Source organism: Bos javanicus, chromosome 6, assembly GCF_032452875.1.
Source record: "Bos javanicus breed banteng chromosome 6, ARS-OSU_banteng_1.0, whole genome shotgun sequence".
NCBI lineage: Eukaryota > Metazoa > Chordata > Mammalia > Artiodactyla > Bovidae > Bos > Bos javanicus.
Genome location: NC_083873.1, coordinates 21348504 through 21366482, shown reverse-complemented (window position 1 = coordinate 21366482; position 17979 = coordinate 21348504).

Genomic DNA, 17979 nt, shown 5'->3' with positions numbered 1-17979 from the left:
GGAGGAGACTGAGTGGCAAATACCTGTGGAGGAAAGCTGGCAGCCATGGAAGCAAGGTGATATTGCTGAGTCATGCTTAGGGGCTGGAGCCATCATCACCATAGCCTGTCTCTCTCCACAGGCCAGCATTGGGAACTGAATAATAGAGAGGCTGGCCCATCAAACACACCTGAGGCACTGAACTACACAGTAGGACCCCACCCAGGGTGCCCCTGTAAGTGCCTGATGCACCAATCTACAGAGTAGGACACCAGCCAGGGGGCCCCTCTATGTGCCTGATGCTCCAAACAACAGAGAAGGACCCCAGGCAAGGAAGCCCTCTAAGTGTCTGAAGGGGTGGAGCTACAGAGAAAGGCTGGCCAAAGAGGCCTTCTGATCGCCAGCTACAAGAGGCTCGTAAAAAGACTCTGATGGGGCCATAATTCCTGCGGTAGAGGCAGACTGTGTTCCTGCACACTTGGTGCCACCAGGGTACCTGCAAGCCAGGCAGCTGTGCCACCTTCATATTCAACTCTCACTGGGGTAGAGCTGCCACAGGCAAAAAAATCTTGTGTCTATGCATGCAGGGTCACTTTGGTCGTGTCTGACTTTTTGCGACCCTGTGGACTGTGGCCTGCCAGGTTTCTCTGTCAGGGAGGGGGGTTCTCCAGGCAAGAATACTGGAGTGTATTGGCCAATACTGGTTGCCATATCCTTCTAGAGCACTGTATTTCCTGCTGCCCTCGCTGCCAACTGAGTACCTGCTGTTGTCAGAACCCCTGCGACCCAAGCAGCTGCACCACCTCCACACCTGGCCCTCACAAGGGCAAACCCAAGCCCTCCAGGGCAGCCTCAGGAGCAAACCCCAGTGGACAAACCACATGCAGAGGTGGAAATAAAACCACAATAGAAACCCAGGGGCAGTGTGGCTAAGTAAGAAGACCCAAAACCTTCCCACCAGCTGTACAAGCTGCAGATTAATTCCACACAATCAACTAGGCAGACTCTGTGTCTGTGGAATATATTAAAGAGCTCCCACAAAAGAAAAAACACTAGTTCTGATAGCTGTGGACATTGAAGGCAAAGACACACAGGAGTAGGACCAGATGAGAATCTGAGCTGCCCCCACAGCAGGTCCAGAGATCAGCACAGTGTTGGAGGGCATCCTAGGGAGGTGAGCTGGACTGTGACTCCCAGCGAGGGAAAGGACTCTGACGGCAGAGACTCAAGAAAAACTTTTATTGTTCTTATATTTTGAATTGCTCTGTAGATTCTTTTAGATTTTTAAAATCTTTTTCCCCTTCCCTCCCCCCTCTATTGTAGTTGTCGATTTTATTGGCACTATGACATCTAATTAAGCTTTTGAGCTATTTTTTTTCTTAGTCGCATTTTTAATTGCATTTATAAACCTCTGCCTCTATGTGGGGATTTGCAGTTCTATGGAGATTTCCTTTTTTGTTTTTCCTTTCCTCTTACAGTTAATCTTTAATGTATATAAATCTTCTTTATCTACCTCTATTTAACTTTGCATAACTATTCTTTCTTAATTTTCTTTCTTTCCTTTCCTCTCAACATATTCGCTAGTTATATTTTCATTGCTCTATTCCCCAATTGGCATCTTGCTCCAGTTTTGTTTTCCAGTTTGTGCTTTAGTTAGTTTTGTCCTAGTAGATATAATTTTTGGTTTCCTTTGTTCGTTGGGTCACTCTACTGTACATAATTTTTATTGGACTGTTTTGATATTGCTTATGGGTGTATATGTATATGAGTGTATTCAGTCACACTTTTTATTGCTTTTATAAACCTCTGCCTGTACCTTGTGTTTTTACAGTTCTATAGAGTTTTTCTTTTCTCCCCCTTTTTTTCCTTCTTCTGTTTTTTTTTCTTTTTTCTTTTAAATAATTTTGAGTTTTAATTTTTTTAAGCCTAGTATATTTTTTCTGCATTTATTCCTTTGTTTGCCTTTCCTACTGTTTTTTCCCCTTGCAGTTAATCCCTAATGTATATATATATCTTCACTGTCTACCTCTATTTAACTTTGCATATCCAGTCTTTATTCATTTTCTTTCTTTCCTTTCCTCTCAACAATTTGTTAGTTTCATTTTCATTGCTTTATTCCCCAATTGGCACCTTGCTTAAGTTTTGTTTTCTGCTGCTAAACTGCTAAGTCATTTCAGTCGTGTCCGACTCTGTGCGACCCCATAGACAGCAACCCACCAGGCTCCCCCGTCCCTGGGATTCTCCCGGCATGAACACTGGAGTGGGTTGCCATTTCCTTCTCCAATGCATGAAAGTAAAAAGTGAAAGTGAAGTCACTCAGTCGTGTCCGACTCTTCAGGATCCCGTGGAATGCAGCCTACCAGGCTCCTCTGTCCATGGATTTTCCAGGCAAGAGTACTGGAGTGGGGTGCCTTTGCCTTCTCATGGGTGTATATGTGTATATTCCATTATTTTAATTATTACTTGCCTGATTTTTTAACTGCCATTTGTCTGGGGTTTATCTTTGCTTTCTCATTTCTGGATATTTGTTTTAATGCCATAACAAACCATTTAACACCATAACAAACCACTTAATACCATAAGAAACCATGTGTGGAATCTTTGTTCCAGACCAGAGATCAAGCCCTGAGCCTTTGGAACGGGAGCACTGGCTCCAAGACCCGAGAGTACCAAAGAACTAACCCTAGGGAGTATCAAATAGTGAGAACTCACACAAAGGAAACCACTTGAATACAAGACCTGGCATCACCCGACCACCAGTGGCACCCTGTGCAGGACACCTCATCAAATCAACAAACAAAACAAAAATAAAATCCCAATCATCATCAGACAGGATTACCACCTCACTCAGCCTTGTCCATCAGAGGAAAAGAAAACAAACAAAAACTCAGCACAAATCTCACCCTATATGAAGCTTACACAAACCACTGGACTAACCTTAGGAGGGCAGAAACCAAAAGGAGGAAAGAACTCAACCTTGAAGCCTGGGAAAAGGAGCCCTCAAACACAATAAGCTAAAAAAAAATAATAATGAAAAGGCTGAGAAATACTACACAAATGAAGGAACAAATTATAAACACAGAGTCCAAATAAATGAAGAGAAAATAGGCAAACTACCAGAAAAAGAATTCAGAATAATAATAGTAAATATGACCCAAAACCTTGAAAACAAAGTGGAGAAAATGCAAGAATCATTTAACAAAGACCTAGAAGAATTAAAGAATAAACATACAGAGACAATCAACACAGTTACTGAAATTAAAAATACTCTAGAAGGAATCAATAGCAGAATATCTGAAGCAGAAGAACAAATTAGTGAGCTGGAAGATAAATTGGTGGAAATAACTACTGAAGAGCAGAATCAAGTAAAAAGAATGAAAAGAACTGAGGATAGTCCCAGAGACCTCTGTGACAATATCAAATGCATTGAATTATAGTGGTCCCAGAAGAAGAGAAAAAGAAAAGGTATGAGACAATTTTTGAAGAGATTACAGTTGAAAATTTCCCCAACATGAAAAAGGAAATAGTCAATCAAGTCCAAGAGGAGCAAAGAGTCCCACATAGGATAAACCCAAGGGAAAACACACCAAGACACACACTAATCAAACTAACAAAGATTAAAGACAAGAAAAAAATATTAAAAGCAGCAAGGGAGAAGCAACAAGTAGCATACAAGGGAAACCCCATGTGTTTCACAGCTGATCTTTCAGCAGAAACTCTTCAGGCCAGAAGGGAATGGCAGGATATATTTAAAGTATTGAAAGGGAAAAATCTACCACCAAGATTAAAGTATCCAGCAAGGATCTCATTCAAAATTGATGGAGAAATAAAAAGCTTTTCAGACAAGCAAAAGTTAAGAGAATTCAGTAAGCCAGCCAGCTTTACAACAAATGTTAAAGGGAATTATATAGTCATGAAATACAACAGAAGAAAAAAGATCTACAAAATCAACCCCAAACAATTAAGGAAATGGCAATAGGAACATATATATCAATAATTACTTTAAATGTAAATGGATTAAATGCTCCAACCAAAAGACACAAATAGACTGAATGGATACAAAAACAAGACCCATATATATTCTGTCTACAAGAAACCCACTTCAGATCTAAAGACACATATAGACTGAAGTGAGAGAATGGAAAAATAGATTCCATGCCAGTGGGAAGCAAAAGAAAGCTGGAGTAGCAATCTTCATATCAGACAAAATAGACCTTAAAATAAAGAAGATTACAAGAGATAAGGAAGGACACTACATAATGATTAAGGATCAATCCAAGATGTAACAATTGTAAATATCTATGCACCCAACCTAGGAGCAAGTCAATACATAAGACAAACACAAAAGACACAAAAGGAGAAATTGACAGTAACACAATAATAGTAGGAGACTTTAACACCCCATTTACACCAATGGACAGATCATCAAAACAGAAAATAAGGAAACACAAGTCTTAAATAATACATTAGATGAGATGTATCTCATTGATATCTTCAGGACATTCCATTCAAATAATACACCTTCTTCAGTGCACATGGAACATTCTCCAGGATAGACCACATCTTCGGTCACAAATCAAACCTCAGTAAATTTAAGAAAATTGAAATCATATCAAGTATCTTCTCTGACCACAATGCTCTGAGACTAGGTATCAACAAGAAAAAAACTGTAAGAAACACAGACACATGGAGATTAAACCACACACTTCTAAATAATCAACAGGTTATGTTGAAATCAAAAGGGAAATTGAAAAAATTTGTAGAAACAAATGACAGTGAAAACATAACTCAAAACCTATGGGATGCCGCAAAAGCAGTTCTAAGATGGAAGTTTATAGCAATACAATCCTACCTCAAGAAACAAGAAAAATATCAAACAGACAACCTAACTTTACACCTAAAACAACTGGAAAAAGAAGAACCCCCCCCCAAAAAAAAAACACCCAAAATTAGTAGAAGGAAAGAAATCATAAAAATCTGAGCAGAAATAAATGAAAAAAAAAATGAAAGAAACAATGGTAAAGATTAATAAAATTAAAAGCTGATTCTTTGAGAAGATAAAATTGACAAACCTTTGGCCAGGTTCATCAAGAAAAAAAGAGAGTAGAATAAAATCAACAAAATTAGAAATGAAAAAGGAGAGGTTACAACAGACAATGCAGAAGTACAAAAGATTATAACAACTATATGGCAATAAAATGGATAACCTGGAAGAAATGGACAGATTCTTAGAAAAGTTCAAATTCCAAGACTGAACCAGGAAGAAATATAAATTATGAACAACCCAATAACAAGCACTGAAATTGTAGGTGTAATCAAAATTCTCCCCCAAAACAAAAACCCAGGACCAGATGGCTTCACAAGAGAATTCTATCAAACATTTAGAGAAGAGCTAATACCTATCCTTCTAAAACTCTTTCAAAAAATTGCAAAGGAAGGAACACTTCCAAACTCATTCTATGAGGCCACCATCACCCTGATACCCAAACCAGACAAAGACCATACAAAAAAAGAAAACTACAGGCAAATATCACTGATGAACATAGATTAAAAAAATCCTCAACAAAATTTTAGCAAACAGAATTCAACAACACATCAAAAATCTCATTCACTATGATCAAGTTGGATTTATTCCAGGGATGCAAGGATTCTTCAATATATGCAAATCAATCAATGTGATACACCACATTAACAAATTGAAAGATAAAAAGCACATGATAATCTCAATAGATGCAAAAAAAAAAAAAGCCTTTGACAAAATTCAGCATCCATTTATGATTAAAATGCTTCAAAAATTGGGCAAAGAAGGAACCTACCTCAACATAGTAAAAGCCATATATGATAAGCCTATAGCAAACATTATTCTCAATGGTGAAAAACCGAAAGCATTCTCCTGAAGATCAGGAACAAGACTAGGGTGTCCTCTTTCATCACTATTATTTAACATAGTTCTGAAAGTCCTAGCTACAGCAATCAGGGAAGAAAAAGAAATAAAAGGAATCCAGATCAGAAAAGAAGTAAAGCTCTCACTGTTTGCAGATGACATGACACTGTACATAGAAAACCCTAAAGATTGTATCAGAAAATTACGACAGCTAATCAGTGAATTTAGCAAAGTTGCAGGATACAAAATCAATACACAGAAATCACTTGCATTTCTACATACTAAAAATGAAAAATCAGAAAAAGAAATTAAGGAATCAATCTCATTCACCATTGCAACAAAAAGAATTAAAGATATAAATATCTAGGAATAAACTTAGCTAAGGAAACAAAAGAACTGTACACAGAAAAGTATAAGACACTGATGAAAGAAATCAAAGATGACATAAACAGATGGAGAGAGATTTCATGTTCCTGCATAGGAAGAACAATATTGTGAAAATGACTATACTATCAAATGCAATATACAGATTCAATGTGATCACTATCAAATTACCAATGGCATTTTTCACAGAACTAGAACAAAAAATTTCACAATTCATATAGAAACACAAAAGACCCCGAATAGCCAAAGCAGTCCCAAGATAGAAGAAAGGAGCTGTAGAAATCAACCTTCCTGACTTCAGATTATACTACAAAGATACAGTCATCAAGACAGTATGGTACTGACACAAAAACAGAAATATAGACCAATGCAACAAGATAGAAAGCTCAGAAATAAACCCATACACCTATGGGTCCCTTATTTTTGACAAAGGAGGCAAGAATATACAGTGGGGCAAAGACAGCCTCTTCAATAAATGGTTCTGGGAAAACTGGACAGCTACATGTAAAAGAATGAAATTAGAACACTTCCTAACACTATACACAAAGGTAAACTCAAAATGGATTAAAGACCCAAATGTAAGACCAGAAACTATAAAACTCTTAGAAGAAAACATAGGCAGAACGCTCAATGACATAAATCAAAGCAAGATCCTCTCTGACCCACCTACTAGAGTCATGGAAATAAAAACAAAAGTAAACAAGTGGGACCCGATTAAACTTAAAAGCTTTTGCACAGCAGAGGAAACTATAAACAAGGTGAAAAGACAACCCTCAGAATGGGAGAAAATAATAGCAAATGAAACAAGTGACAAAGGATTAATTTCCAGAATATACAAGCGGCTCATAGAACTCAATGCCAGAAAAACAAACAACCCAATCAAAAAGTGAGAAAAAAGCTTAAACAGACATTTCTTCAAAGAAGCCATACAGATGGCTAACAAACACGTGAAAAGATGCTCAACATCACTCATTATTGGAGAAATGCAAATTGAAACCTCAATTAGATATTACCTCACATGGGTCAGAATGGCCATCATCAAATAGTCTACAAACAATAAATGCTGGAGAGGGTGTGGAGAAAAGGGAACACTCTTGCACTGTTGGTGGGAATGTAAATTGATACAGTCTCTATGGAAGACAGTATGGAGATCCCTTTAAAAACTAGGAATAAAAGCACCGCATGACCCAGCAATCCCACTCCTAGGCATGTACCCTGAGGAAACCAAAATTGAAAAAGACACATGTATCCCATTATTCACTGCAGCACTATTTACAATAGCTAGCACATTGAAGCAACCTGGATGTCCATCAACAGATGAATGGATAAAGAAGTTGTGGTACATATACACAATGGACTATTGCTGCTGCTGCTGCTGCTAAGTCACTTCAGTCGTGTCCGACTCTGTGCGACCCCATAGATGGCAGCCCATCAGGCTCCCCTGTCCCTGGGATTCTCCAGGCAAGAATACGGGAGTGGGTTGCCATTTCCTTCTCCAGTGCATGAAAGTGAAAAGTGAAAGTGAAGTCACTCAGTCGTGTCCGACTCTTTGCGACCCCATGGACGGCAGCCTACCAGGCTTCTCCATCCATGGGATTTTCCAGGCAAGAGTACTGCAGTGGGGTGCCATTGCCTTCTCCAGAAACTTTCATTACCATATGTAAACTAGATAGCCAACGGGAATTTGCTGTAAGGCTCAGAAAACTCAAACAGGGGCTCTGTATCAACCTAGAGGGGTGGGATGGGGATGGAGATAGGAGGGAGGTTCAAAAGGGAGGGGATATATGTATACCTGTGATGATTCATGTTGAGGTTTAACAGAAAAGAACAAAATTCTGTAAAGCAATTATCCTCAAATAAAATAAATAAAAGGAAGTCCTCTTTATCCCCTTCATAAAATCTGTGACATCTGCAGATATACTTATTTGATGAGGAAGTCACCCCCTCAAGGTCTTCTAAGCTTGTTTTTAAAGAGATAAAACAGACAACCTTTACCTAGACTTTAATAAATAAAATCAGAAATGAAAAGAGGACAATTGATACCACAGAAATAAAAAGGATCATAAGACACTATTATGAAAAATCATAATCCAGCAAATCAGATAACTTAGAACAGATAAATTCCTAGAAACATACAATCAACCAATAATGAATCATGAAGAAACAGAAAATCAGAATAGGCCAATAATAAATAAGGAGATTGAATCAATAATTGACAATCTCTCGACAAAGAAAATCCCAGGAGCAGATAGTTTTACTGATGAGTTCTACCAAACATTTAAAGAAGCATTAATGTCAATCATTCTCAAACTATTCTAAAATTTCAAAAGTCTGGAACACTACTAATTTATTGAGGCCAATATTACACAGATAGCAAAGCTAGATAAGTCACTAAAAGAAAATAAAGCCATAGATCAATATCCCTGCTAAATATAGATGCAAAAATTCTCACAAATATCAGCAAACCAGTTCAACAGCACGGTAAAAGAATCATACACCATAATCATATGGGATTCACTCCTGGAATGCAAAGTTGGCACAATATATGCAAAGTAATAAATGTGATACATCACATTAACAGAAGGAAAGACAAAATCATATGATCATTTTGATAGTTGTGGATAAAGTTTTTGATATAATCAATTTCATTCACCAAGTTTCATAGAAACTCACCAATTTAGGTATACAAAGTACACACCTCAACATAATTAAAGACCACAAATGAAAAGATCATAGCAAATATCATACAGAATGGGGAAATATTGAAAGCTTTTCTTTTAAAATCAGGAATAAGACAAGGGTGACCATTTCACCACACCTCTCTCTAACATAATACTGGAAATTCTAGCCAGATAAATCAGGAAGGAAGAGAGAGGGAGAGAGACCATCCACATTGGAGAGAAAAAAGCAAAATTGTCACTGTTTGCAGAAGGAGTGATATTACATATGGAAAAGGTTAAAGATTCTACTAAAAAAACTGAAAGAACTAATGAAAATTTAACAATGTTGCAGGATATAAGAACAACATACAGAAATCAGTTGTGTTTTTATACACTAGTAACAAATCATCTGAAAATGAAATAAAGAAAACAATTCCATTTACTATTTCAACAAAAACAGTAATATACTTAGGAATAAATTTAACCAAGGAAGTGAAAGAGCAGAACACTGAAAACTATAAAACACTGATAAAGGAAATGAAAGAGGAAATAAATAATAGAAAGATTCCCTGTGTTCATGGACTGAAAGAATTAGCATTTTCCCAAACTCTATATTTCTGAGATTCAAGGCAATATCTACCAAGAGTCTAATGATACCTTTCACAGAAACAGAAAAAAACGACCCTAAAATTGGTATGAAACCACAAAAGACCCAAATAGCCCAAGCTTTCCTGAGAAAGAAAAAGAAAGCTGGAGGCATCATACTTCCTGATGTTAAACTGTTACAAAACTATAAGACTCAAAACAATATGGTCAGTCAGTCAGTCAGTTCAGTCGCTCAGTCGTGTCCGACTCTTTGCGACCCCATGAATTGCAGCACGCCAGGCCTCCCTGTCCATCACCAACTCCTGGAGTTCACTCAAACTCACGTCCATTGAGTCATTGATGCTATCCAGCCATCTCATTCTCTGTTGTCCCCTTCTCCTCCTGCCCCCAATCCCTCCCAGCATCAGAGTCTTTTCCAATGAGTCAACTCTTCACATGAGGTGGCCAAAGTACTGGAGTTTCAGCTTTAGCATCATTCCTTCCAAAGAACATCCAGGACTGATCTCCTTTAGAATGGACTGGTTGGATCTCCTTGCAGTCCAAGGGACTCTAAAGAGTCTTTTCCAACACCACAGTTCAAAAGCATCAATTCTTCGGCACTCAGCTTTCTTCACAGTCCAACTCTCACATCCATACATGAGCACTGGAAAAACCATAGCCTTGGCTAGATGGACCTTTGTTGGCAAAGTAATGTCTCTGCTTTTGAATATGCTATCTAGGTTGGTCATAACTTTCCTTCCAAGGAGTAAGCATCTTTTAATTTCATGGCTGCAGTCACCATCTGCAGTGATTTTGGAGCCCCAAAATATAAAGTCTGGCATTGTTTCTACTGTTCCCCCATCTATTTGCCATGAAGTGATGGGACCAGATGCCATCATCTTAGTTTTCTGAATGTTGAGCTTTAAGTCAACTTTTTCACTCTCCTCTTTCACTTTCATCAAGAGGCTTTTGAGTTCCTCTTCACTTTCTGCCATAAGGGTGGTGTCATCTGCATTTCTGAGGCTATTGATATTTCTCCCGGCAATCCTGAATCCAGCTTGTGCTTCTTCCAGCCCATTACTGGCCTAAAAAGAAACATATAGAACTGAGAGCTCATGAATATAAATTATATCATGGCTATAAATCCATTATAAAGGGGTCAACCAATATTTGACAAGGGTGCCAAGAATACTCAATGGAGAAAATACAGTCTCATTTATAAATAGTATTGGGAGATAAGATATTAATATGCAAAATGATGAAACTCTATCTTATACCAATCACAAAAATTAACTTACAATGATTTAAAGACCTAAATGTAAGATCTGAAACTATAAAACTCCTAAAAGTAAGCATAATGAAAAAGCTGTTTAACATTAGTCTTAGCAATGATTTTATGAATATGTCACCAAAAGCACAAGCAACAAAAACAAAAATAGACAAGTGAGATTACATCAAACCAAGAACCTTCTGCAAGACAAGAGAAATGATCAACAAAATGAAAAGGCTACGAACATAATGGGAGAAAATATTTCCAAACCACATAACAATAGGAGTTTATATAAAAGAAATATATCTATAAAAAAGGCATATAACTCAATAGCAAAAAAAAAAAAAAAAAAAGATTAAGAAATAGTCAAAGGAACAGAATAGACTTTTTTTCCAAAATGGCAAGCAGGTACATAAAGAGGTACTTAATCATTAGGGAGATGTAAATCAAAATCACAATGAGATATTGTCTCACATCTGTTAGAATGGCTGTCATCAAAAGGACAAGACATAACAAATGCTGGCAAGGATGTGGGGAAAAGAGAACCCTTGTGTATTGCTGATGGGAATGTAAATTGTTACAGCTATTACAGAAAGCAGTATGGAAAATTTTAAAAATTAAAAATAGAACTACCATATGATCCAGTACTCCCACTCCTAGTTATACATCCAAAGAAAACAAAATCAGGTTTTTTCCTTGGAAGTGATATCTACACTCCCATGTTCGCTGTAGCCAAGACATGGAAACAACCTGTGTCTGTTGATGAATGAATAGATAAAGAGTGTATATGCATACAATGATATATATAATTCAGCCATAAAAAAGAAATCCTGTCATTTGCAACAGCATGCACAAACCTTGAGGGCCCCATGCTAAGTGAAATAAGTCAAACAGAGAAAGACAAAACTTAGAGGTCATTTGCATATGAAATCTGAAAAAACAAATTCATAGAAAGAGAGAGTGGGGGCTAGGGAAGTGTGGGGGAAATGGTTGAAGGTAGTCTGACAGAAGATGAGCAAGACCAGTACATTGAAAACCCCAACATTGCTGAAAGAAATTTTTAATGAATTTTTAAAAATAACAAAATCTGGGTACTTCTGCTACTTAATTTTAAGACTCATCACAGAGCCATAGTGATTAAAATAGTGTGTAACTGTTGCAAATGTACATATACATGTATTGGGGAAAAAATATAAATAGACACAAATATTTATGGTTAACTGATTTTTGACAAAATTACCAAGAAAATTCAATGATAATTTCTATTCAAATAAACTGCCCAGACGATGGTGCTGGAACAACCTATCAGCCTTTTCCAAAGATAGCTCTTTGGAAAAATCAAGAACTGAAAATCCTTTCTAATACACAAAAATTAACTGAAATATTATAGACTAAAATAAAAAAAAATAAAATACAGATGAAAAAATCATGTATTTGGAGGAGGCAATTTTTCTTAGGAAATAAAAGCACAACTCATAAAACAATAATATAAGTGAATTTTAAAAATTCACTTCTTCAAAAGCCATATTGAGAACATGAAAAATCAAGACATAGCCTGGGATGAGATATTAATATATTATCAAAGTATGTCCAAAATATATAATGACAAGACAAGTAACCAAATATGAAAAGAAACAAAAGGCAAACAATTTGAAGAAAGGCTTCATAAAATAAGATATATAAATGGCACACAAAAAGTTTTTCTCAACATCACTAGTCATTAGGGAAATAAAAATTAATAACAGAATATGATACTATTTCACATTCACTGACTAAAATTTTAAAACTCCAAGTTTTGGAGGGAATGGTAAGAAAGTTGAACTCTTACACATTGCTAGCTAGAATTTAAACCTGTACAACCACCTTCAAAAAGAGTTGAGCAGTTTCTTAGAAAATTAATTACCTAACTCCCACACAAAAACAAATTCTAGATATTTATAAATATCTATTATTATAAACATCTAGATATTTATAAATATACTTCTAGATATTTATAAAAGAAGTGAAAGCATGTTGACACAAAGCCACACATGATTGTTCATAGTTGCTTTAATTTTAATAGTTAAAAACTGGAAGCAGCCTGATGTCTATCAACAGATGAATAAATAACCAAATTGTGGTATATCTATATTGTGGAATGTTATTCAGAAATTAAAAGAATCAAAATACTTTTTGTTCTTTTTAAGTTGATATATATTTGACATATCTCTGTCCATGGAATTTTTCAGGCAAGAATATTGGAGCAGGTTGCCATTTCCTTCTCCAGGGGATCTTCCTGACCCAGGGATAGCATCCTGGTCTCCAGCACTGCAGCAGATTCTTTACTGAATAAGCCACCAGGGAAGACCCTATTTGATATGTAACATTCTGTAAATTTGAAATGTACCAATGCTGGGAATAACCTTGGTGGATCTGAAAAGATTATACTGAGTGAAAGAAACCAGATATAAAATAAGTTCTAGGAGATGCTGATCTACTCTTCAGTGATCGAAAGCAGAGCAGGAGTTGGAGGTACCTAGGTTTGCATTTGTAGAGGGTGTAAACCAAGAAGTGGTATAAAGGAATTTGGGGGGAGTGATGAAATTCTTTTATAGTTTGATTGCAATGATGCTTTTACTGGTGTATGCTCTTCTCAAATACAATAGATGGGCACATTCTTTGTTAATTATTTTTCAGTTAATGATACAAGGTTGGTAGTAACAATTTTATCTCAATTTAATTCAAAAGCTTTACCCCTGCAAAAGCCAGAGCATCCTGAAGAATGAAAATATTGTAAACTTAACCAAGCATTAGCTCCAGCTGCAGTCATTACACCACTCCTAGAGCAGACAATTAAGTTTCAGGTACATGTTATATGATCATTTGTTTGGTGAATGCACCTTTTCTATTCCTATATAATCTAAAAAGGATTAGAAACAGCTCACATATGGAATGAACAATAGTATATACTCACAATAGCCCTCTCACCAAGTCTACGTTAATACTCCTACTATCTGTCATAATATAGCATGAGTGATCTCAGCCATTTGGATCACTTGCATACATCATATTGATATAAATGAGCTAATCAGATTAAAGAACAATAAATGGTTAGTATGTTAGCAGCTTTGGTAAGCCATAGGTGCTTCAGAGGGGTGGAATAAACTCTTCAAAGTTTCAGGAGGGTGGCATGTCAGTAAACTCTTTAAAGGTCTAGTTATCTAGGGCATGCTGGGATATCACATCTGAAATAAAAAGACAAACTATTGCATCTTCATCTTTCATCACAAAATAGGAAACAACACCTCGTCGGCTTCAAGTTTTTGAAACAGCACATTGTATACCTGACGATATGACTCCAAGCCATATACTGGTAACATGAAAAGTTTCCAGCTTTGAATGGGACTTGAAGTATGAGAACACTTGGAAGTATACTCTGGCTGTAGGGCAAGTAATACTACTCAGCAAATGCTAAGGTACTGGAGATAGTAGTGAGAAAAAATACCCTGTGAAATTTATGACTGCTGGGGGAATCACAGCATCCAGGAATTTGGGTGCTGTGTGGCATGCCATCTGTGGTTCATCATTAGAAACCATTTAAAGGCAACTCCTGACTTGCTACTGGGAACTGGTAGAAATGGAGTGCCTTACATGGGGCAAGTGAGAAGCATAAGCTGAGCTAGAAGCGTAAGCTAAGCTAGAAGCGTAAGCTAAGCTAGAAGCGTAAGCTAAGCTAGAAGCATAAGCTACGTTCTGTCAAATACACCAGGTTAGAAGGTCAGAGGGCTCAGCAACAATGTATTTTGGATGAAATGGCTCCAAGGGGAGGTGAGGACAAATAGAACTAGAGGCCATATGCAAACCCCCAGAACAGGAAGCTGAAGCTGCTATAATTACATCAGTGACTAACCTTTAACCAACATGTTGGTGATATTGGGGATAATTTACAACCAGCTAACAGAAGAAGTTCTCACTTGCTCCACTGAGCATCCCTTGAGGATAACAGCGGGTCGCTTGGTCACACATCACATTGTGCTTCTTCCTCTCTGGAAGGACTGGCAATTTATTCAGATAAGAATAGGCTCTATTCCATGAATAAGTTTCTTTCTATTCCAGGAATGGTCTTTCTTTTGTCTTTCTTTCTTCTTCACTTGCAAGGTCTCAACCAGCCTATTGTATCAGGGCTTACAAAATTTTTGATCTCTTAGCATGTGACCTTATATAATCAGGGTCACCACTATTCAACAAAGAATTTACACAATTGGAACCATGATTGTGAGATCTACAGGTTGTATCAATGCTAAAATAATCAGAAATTTCACTTTGTGGAGTGCTGAGATGCCTCAATAATGGTGCAACTGAAATACCAGTTCAGAAGCAATACTGGACAAGAAAGAGAAAACCATCTCCCAGAAAGTAGTTTACATTTACAATCAAAGCTCTGTGTCTATGCTGGGTCCCCAGTAAGAAGACACCATAGTCTGAGAATCTAGTAGCAGAATAAAGAGCATCTTTGCTAACCTTCACTCTCAGACACCCACACAGGGCTTCCTGTGCCTTATCCCTGAGTTCTGCATGTTTGACGATCCTGGTTCCAAAAGAGTAATCTTCCACTAAGAGAGGCTCAGAGAAAAGGGCATTGAATTATAAGTTAAAATTGCCATCTGGGAACTCTGGGTTTATTGGACCAAGAGATGAGCAGGCAGAGAGAAAAGTCACCATCTTTGTAGAAGCAGTTGACTGTGCTCATCAGAATGATTTAGGCTTGATGCTCCATCATGGGAGCAAGGAAGAATATGTTTGGCTTCTAGACAACCCACGTGGACACTTTTTACTCATTTGTTCAATTACAGAGTCAAGAGACAAGTATAGCAACTGACTTGGAAAAGGCAGTGACCAGGGGCTCAGACTCCTCAAGGATGAAGGTCAGGAAAAACACTCAGGCTAACAGAGGGATGAAGGTTAAGGGCACTTAGAAAAGGACAGTGAAAAGAGAACATGATTAAAGCCCTTGAGTACTACTTTAGAGCTGCAGCAGTCGTGGCTCTGGTTCATCTCATTAACCTTGCTATTTTAAATTTCCCTCAAAACTATTTCAAAAAACAGTTTTAAGATACAAATGAAGAAATGAATCCAAGTAGCACAAGGTGGCTGTGGTAGGGCTGGTTGATGTGAAACCTAGGTTCTCCTTCAAAGAAGGACATAAACATTTACGTGAGTTTTTTTTCCCACTCAGCAGATAGTGGTTGAGCACTTTTATGCAATAGGTACTGATCTATGAGTTGGGGATATAATTATGACAAAGCAAGATTCCCTTTACTTGTTAAGTTTACCCTGCAATTGATTTCAAATCCTAAGGATATGTCCCATATACAAATTAGTACAAGTTACAACATTAAGTAAAGGCTGTAGAAGTGAGGAAAAAATTCCATTTAAAGTGCTTCACAGGGAATTTAAATTGTTTACAAAGAAACCAAATTAAACCTTGTTTTCTACTATCATTTCCATTTCAAACTGAATGTTTATTTAATGTCTATCTACCTAATAATTCAACATCTATGAAAGAATAAACAGTAATTTTTCTACTTTACTGCTATAACCCCAGGACTCCTCATAACCTGAGGACTCATCAAAGTGCTCAACACCAAGTAGTCACTCAACAAATAATGTATTAATTGAATGAATGAATGAACTCCATTCTTACTTAGATTCCAATAAAGGAAATATTCATAAAATTCATAGTACCAAAATATCTACCAAATACCTTCACAGAAGCACCCAGAATAATTTTAGATTGAATGATTGGGAAAGATGCATATATATATATGGATATATATATAGCTATATATGGTATATAGCTATATATATATGTATATATATAGCTTTAAAATGGCAACTGCTTCCTGTGTGGCCCACTATAACCTGAAATATGTGTAGGCCACCCTGACCTGAAAAGGGGATTTGGGGTGAGTGTAGTTCAGCTCAGACAAGTTGACATATCACAAATCCAATACATTCATACATAATTGGAATGAGTTCATTGATTTATATTCTGGAAATCCAATAGAAAAATCCTGGGAACATCCAATGGCAACATTTATGCTTTTAACCAATATTCTAATTACTCATTTCCACCCTAGTTGTCCTCTACAAACTTTAATGAAATTGGATTATGGGATTATATTTTGTAATCTATGCTAAATTATTTTCTTCAGGTCAGAATTTCTCCAGCTGAAGGTTCTTGCTAAGGGGATTTGTACTTTATTTAGCATGTCTGATTCCAAAATTGGCACTCCAAGCTACAATGCTGCTTCTTTCTTTTCTTTTTTCTTTTTCAGGAGCTGAGTATCCAATTGTAAAGGCTAATTATATTCTCTGAGCAATTTTATTCAAGTTCCAAGTGGACAGGATCTCACAGGTGGTTCTGGGGCCTTAATATGATGATACCACATTCCCTGGAGGTTTGTCTCCATCATACCAGTGACCTTTAGTTATTTTCTGTTCCCCAATTCCCTTACTTACATTTGGACTGACCATTAGATCTATACTGTATTTATATTGCTATTTTTTAAAAAGAGAGAGCTCTTTTTTATAGCCCATAGCTTACTTTATTTATGCGGCCACATTTCTTAGTTGTGAATTTGAGCAGAGACCAGAATAAAGAAAGAAACAAGCCACTGGACAGATTGGGTGGTGGTTCTCAAGAGAAATCTGCCTCTCGGGGCTGTTTTTGTTTGTAGCACTCGTGGAATCCAGCACACAGAGGCCTGGCATTGCGGTCACTCTGCCATGTGTGGGCAGCCTGTGCAATGAGGAATTGTGTCGCATTCCTTATGTCCTTTAAATCGCCCCATAGGACATACCTGTAAATAAAATACCTGCTCATAATTATCTGAGCCTAGAAGTAAACATGAGCCAAGTACTTAATATTTTACAAATGAGCTAAAAATATCTTTGGTATGGATTTAACATTTATGAAAATTTTACAGAAATGACACTGCCTTATAAATCAAGACGGTGAAGGCAATGGCACCCCACTCCAGTACTCTTGCCTGGAAAATCCCATGGATGGAGGAGCCTGGTAGGCTGCAGTCCATGGGGTCGCTAAGAGTTGGACACGACTGAGCGACTTCACTTTTACTTTTCACTTTCATGTATTGGAGAAGGAAATGGCAACCCACTCCAGTGTTCTTGCCTGGAGAATCCCAGGGACAGCGGAGCCTGGTGGGCTGCCGTCT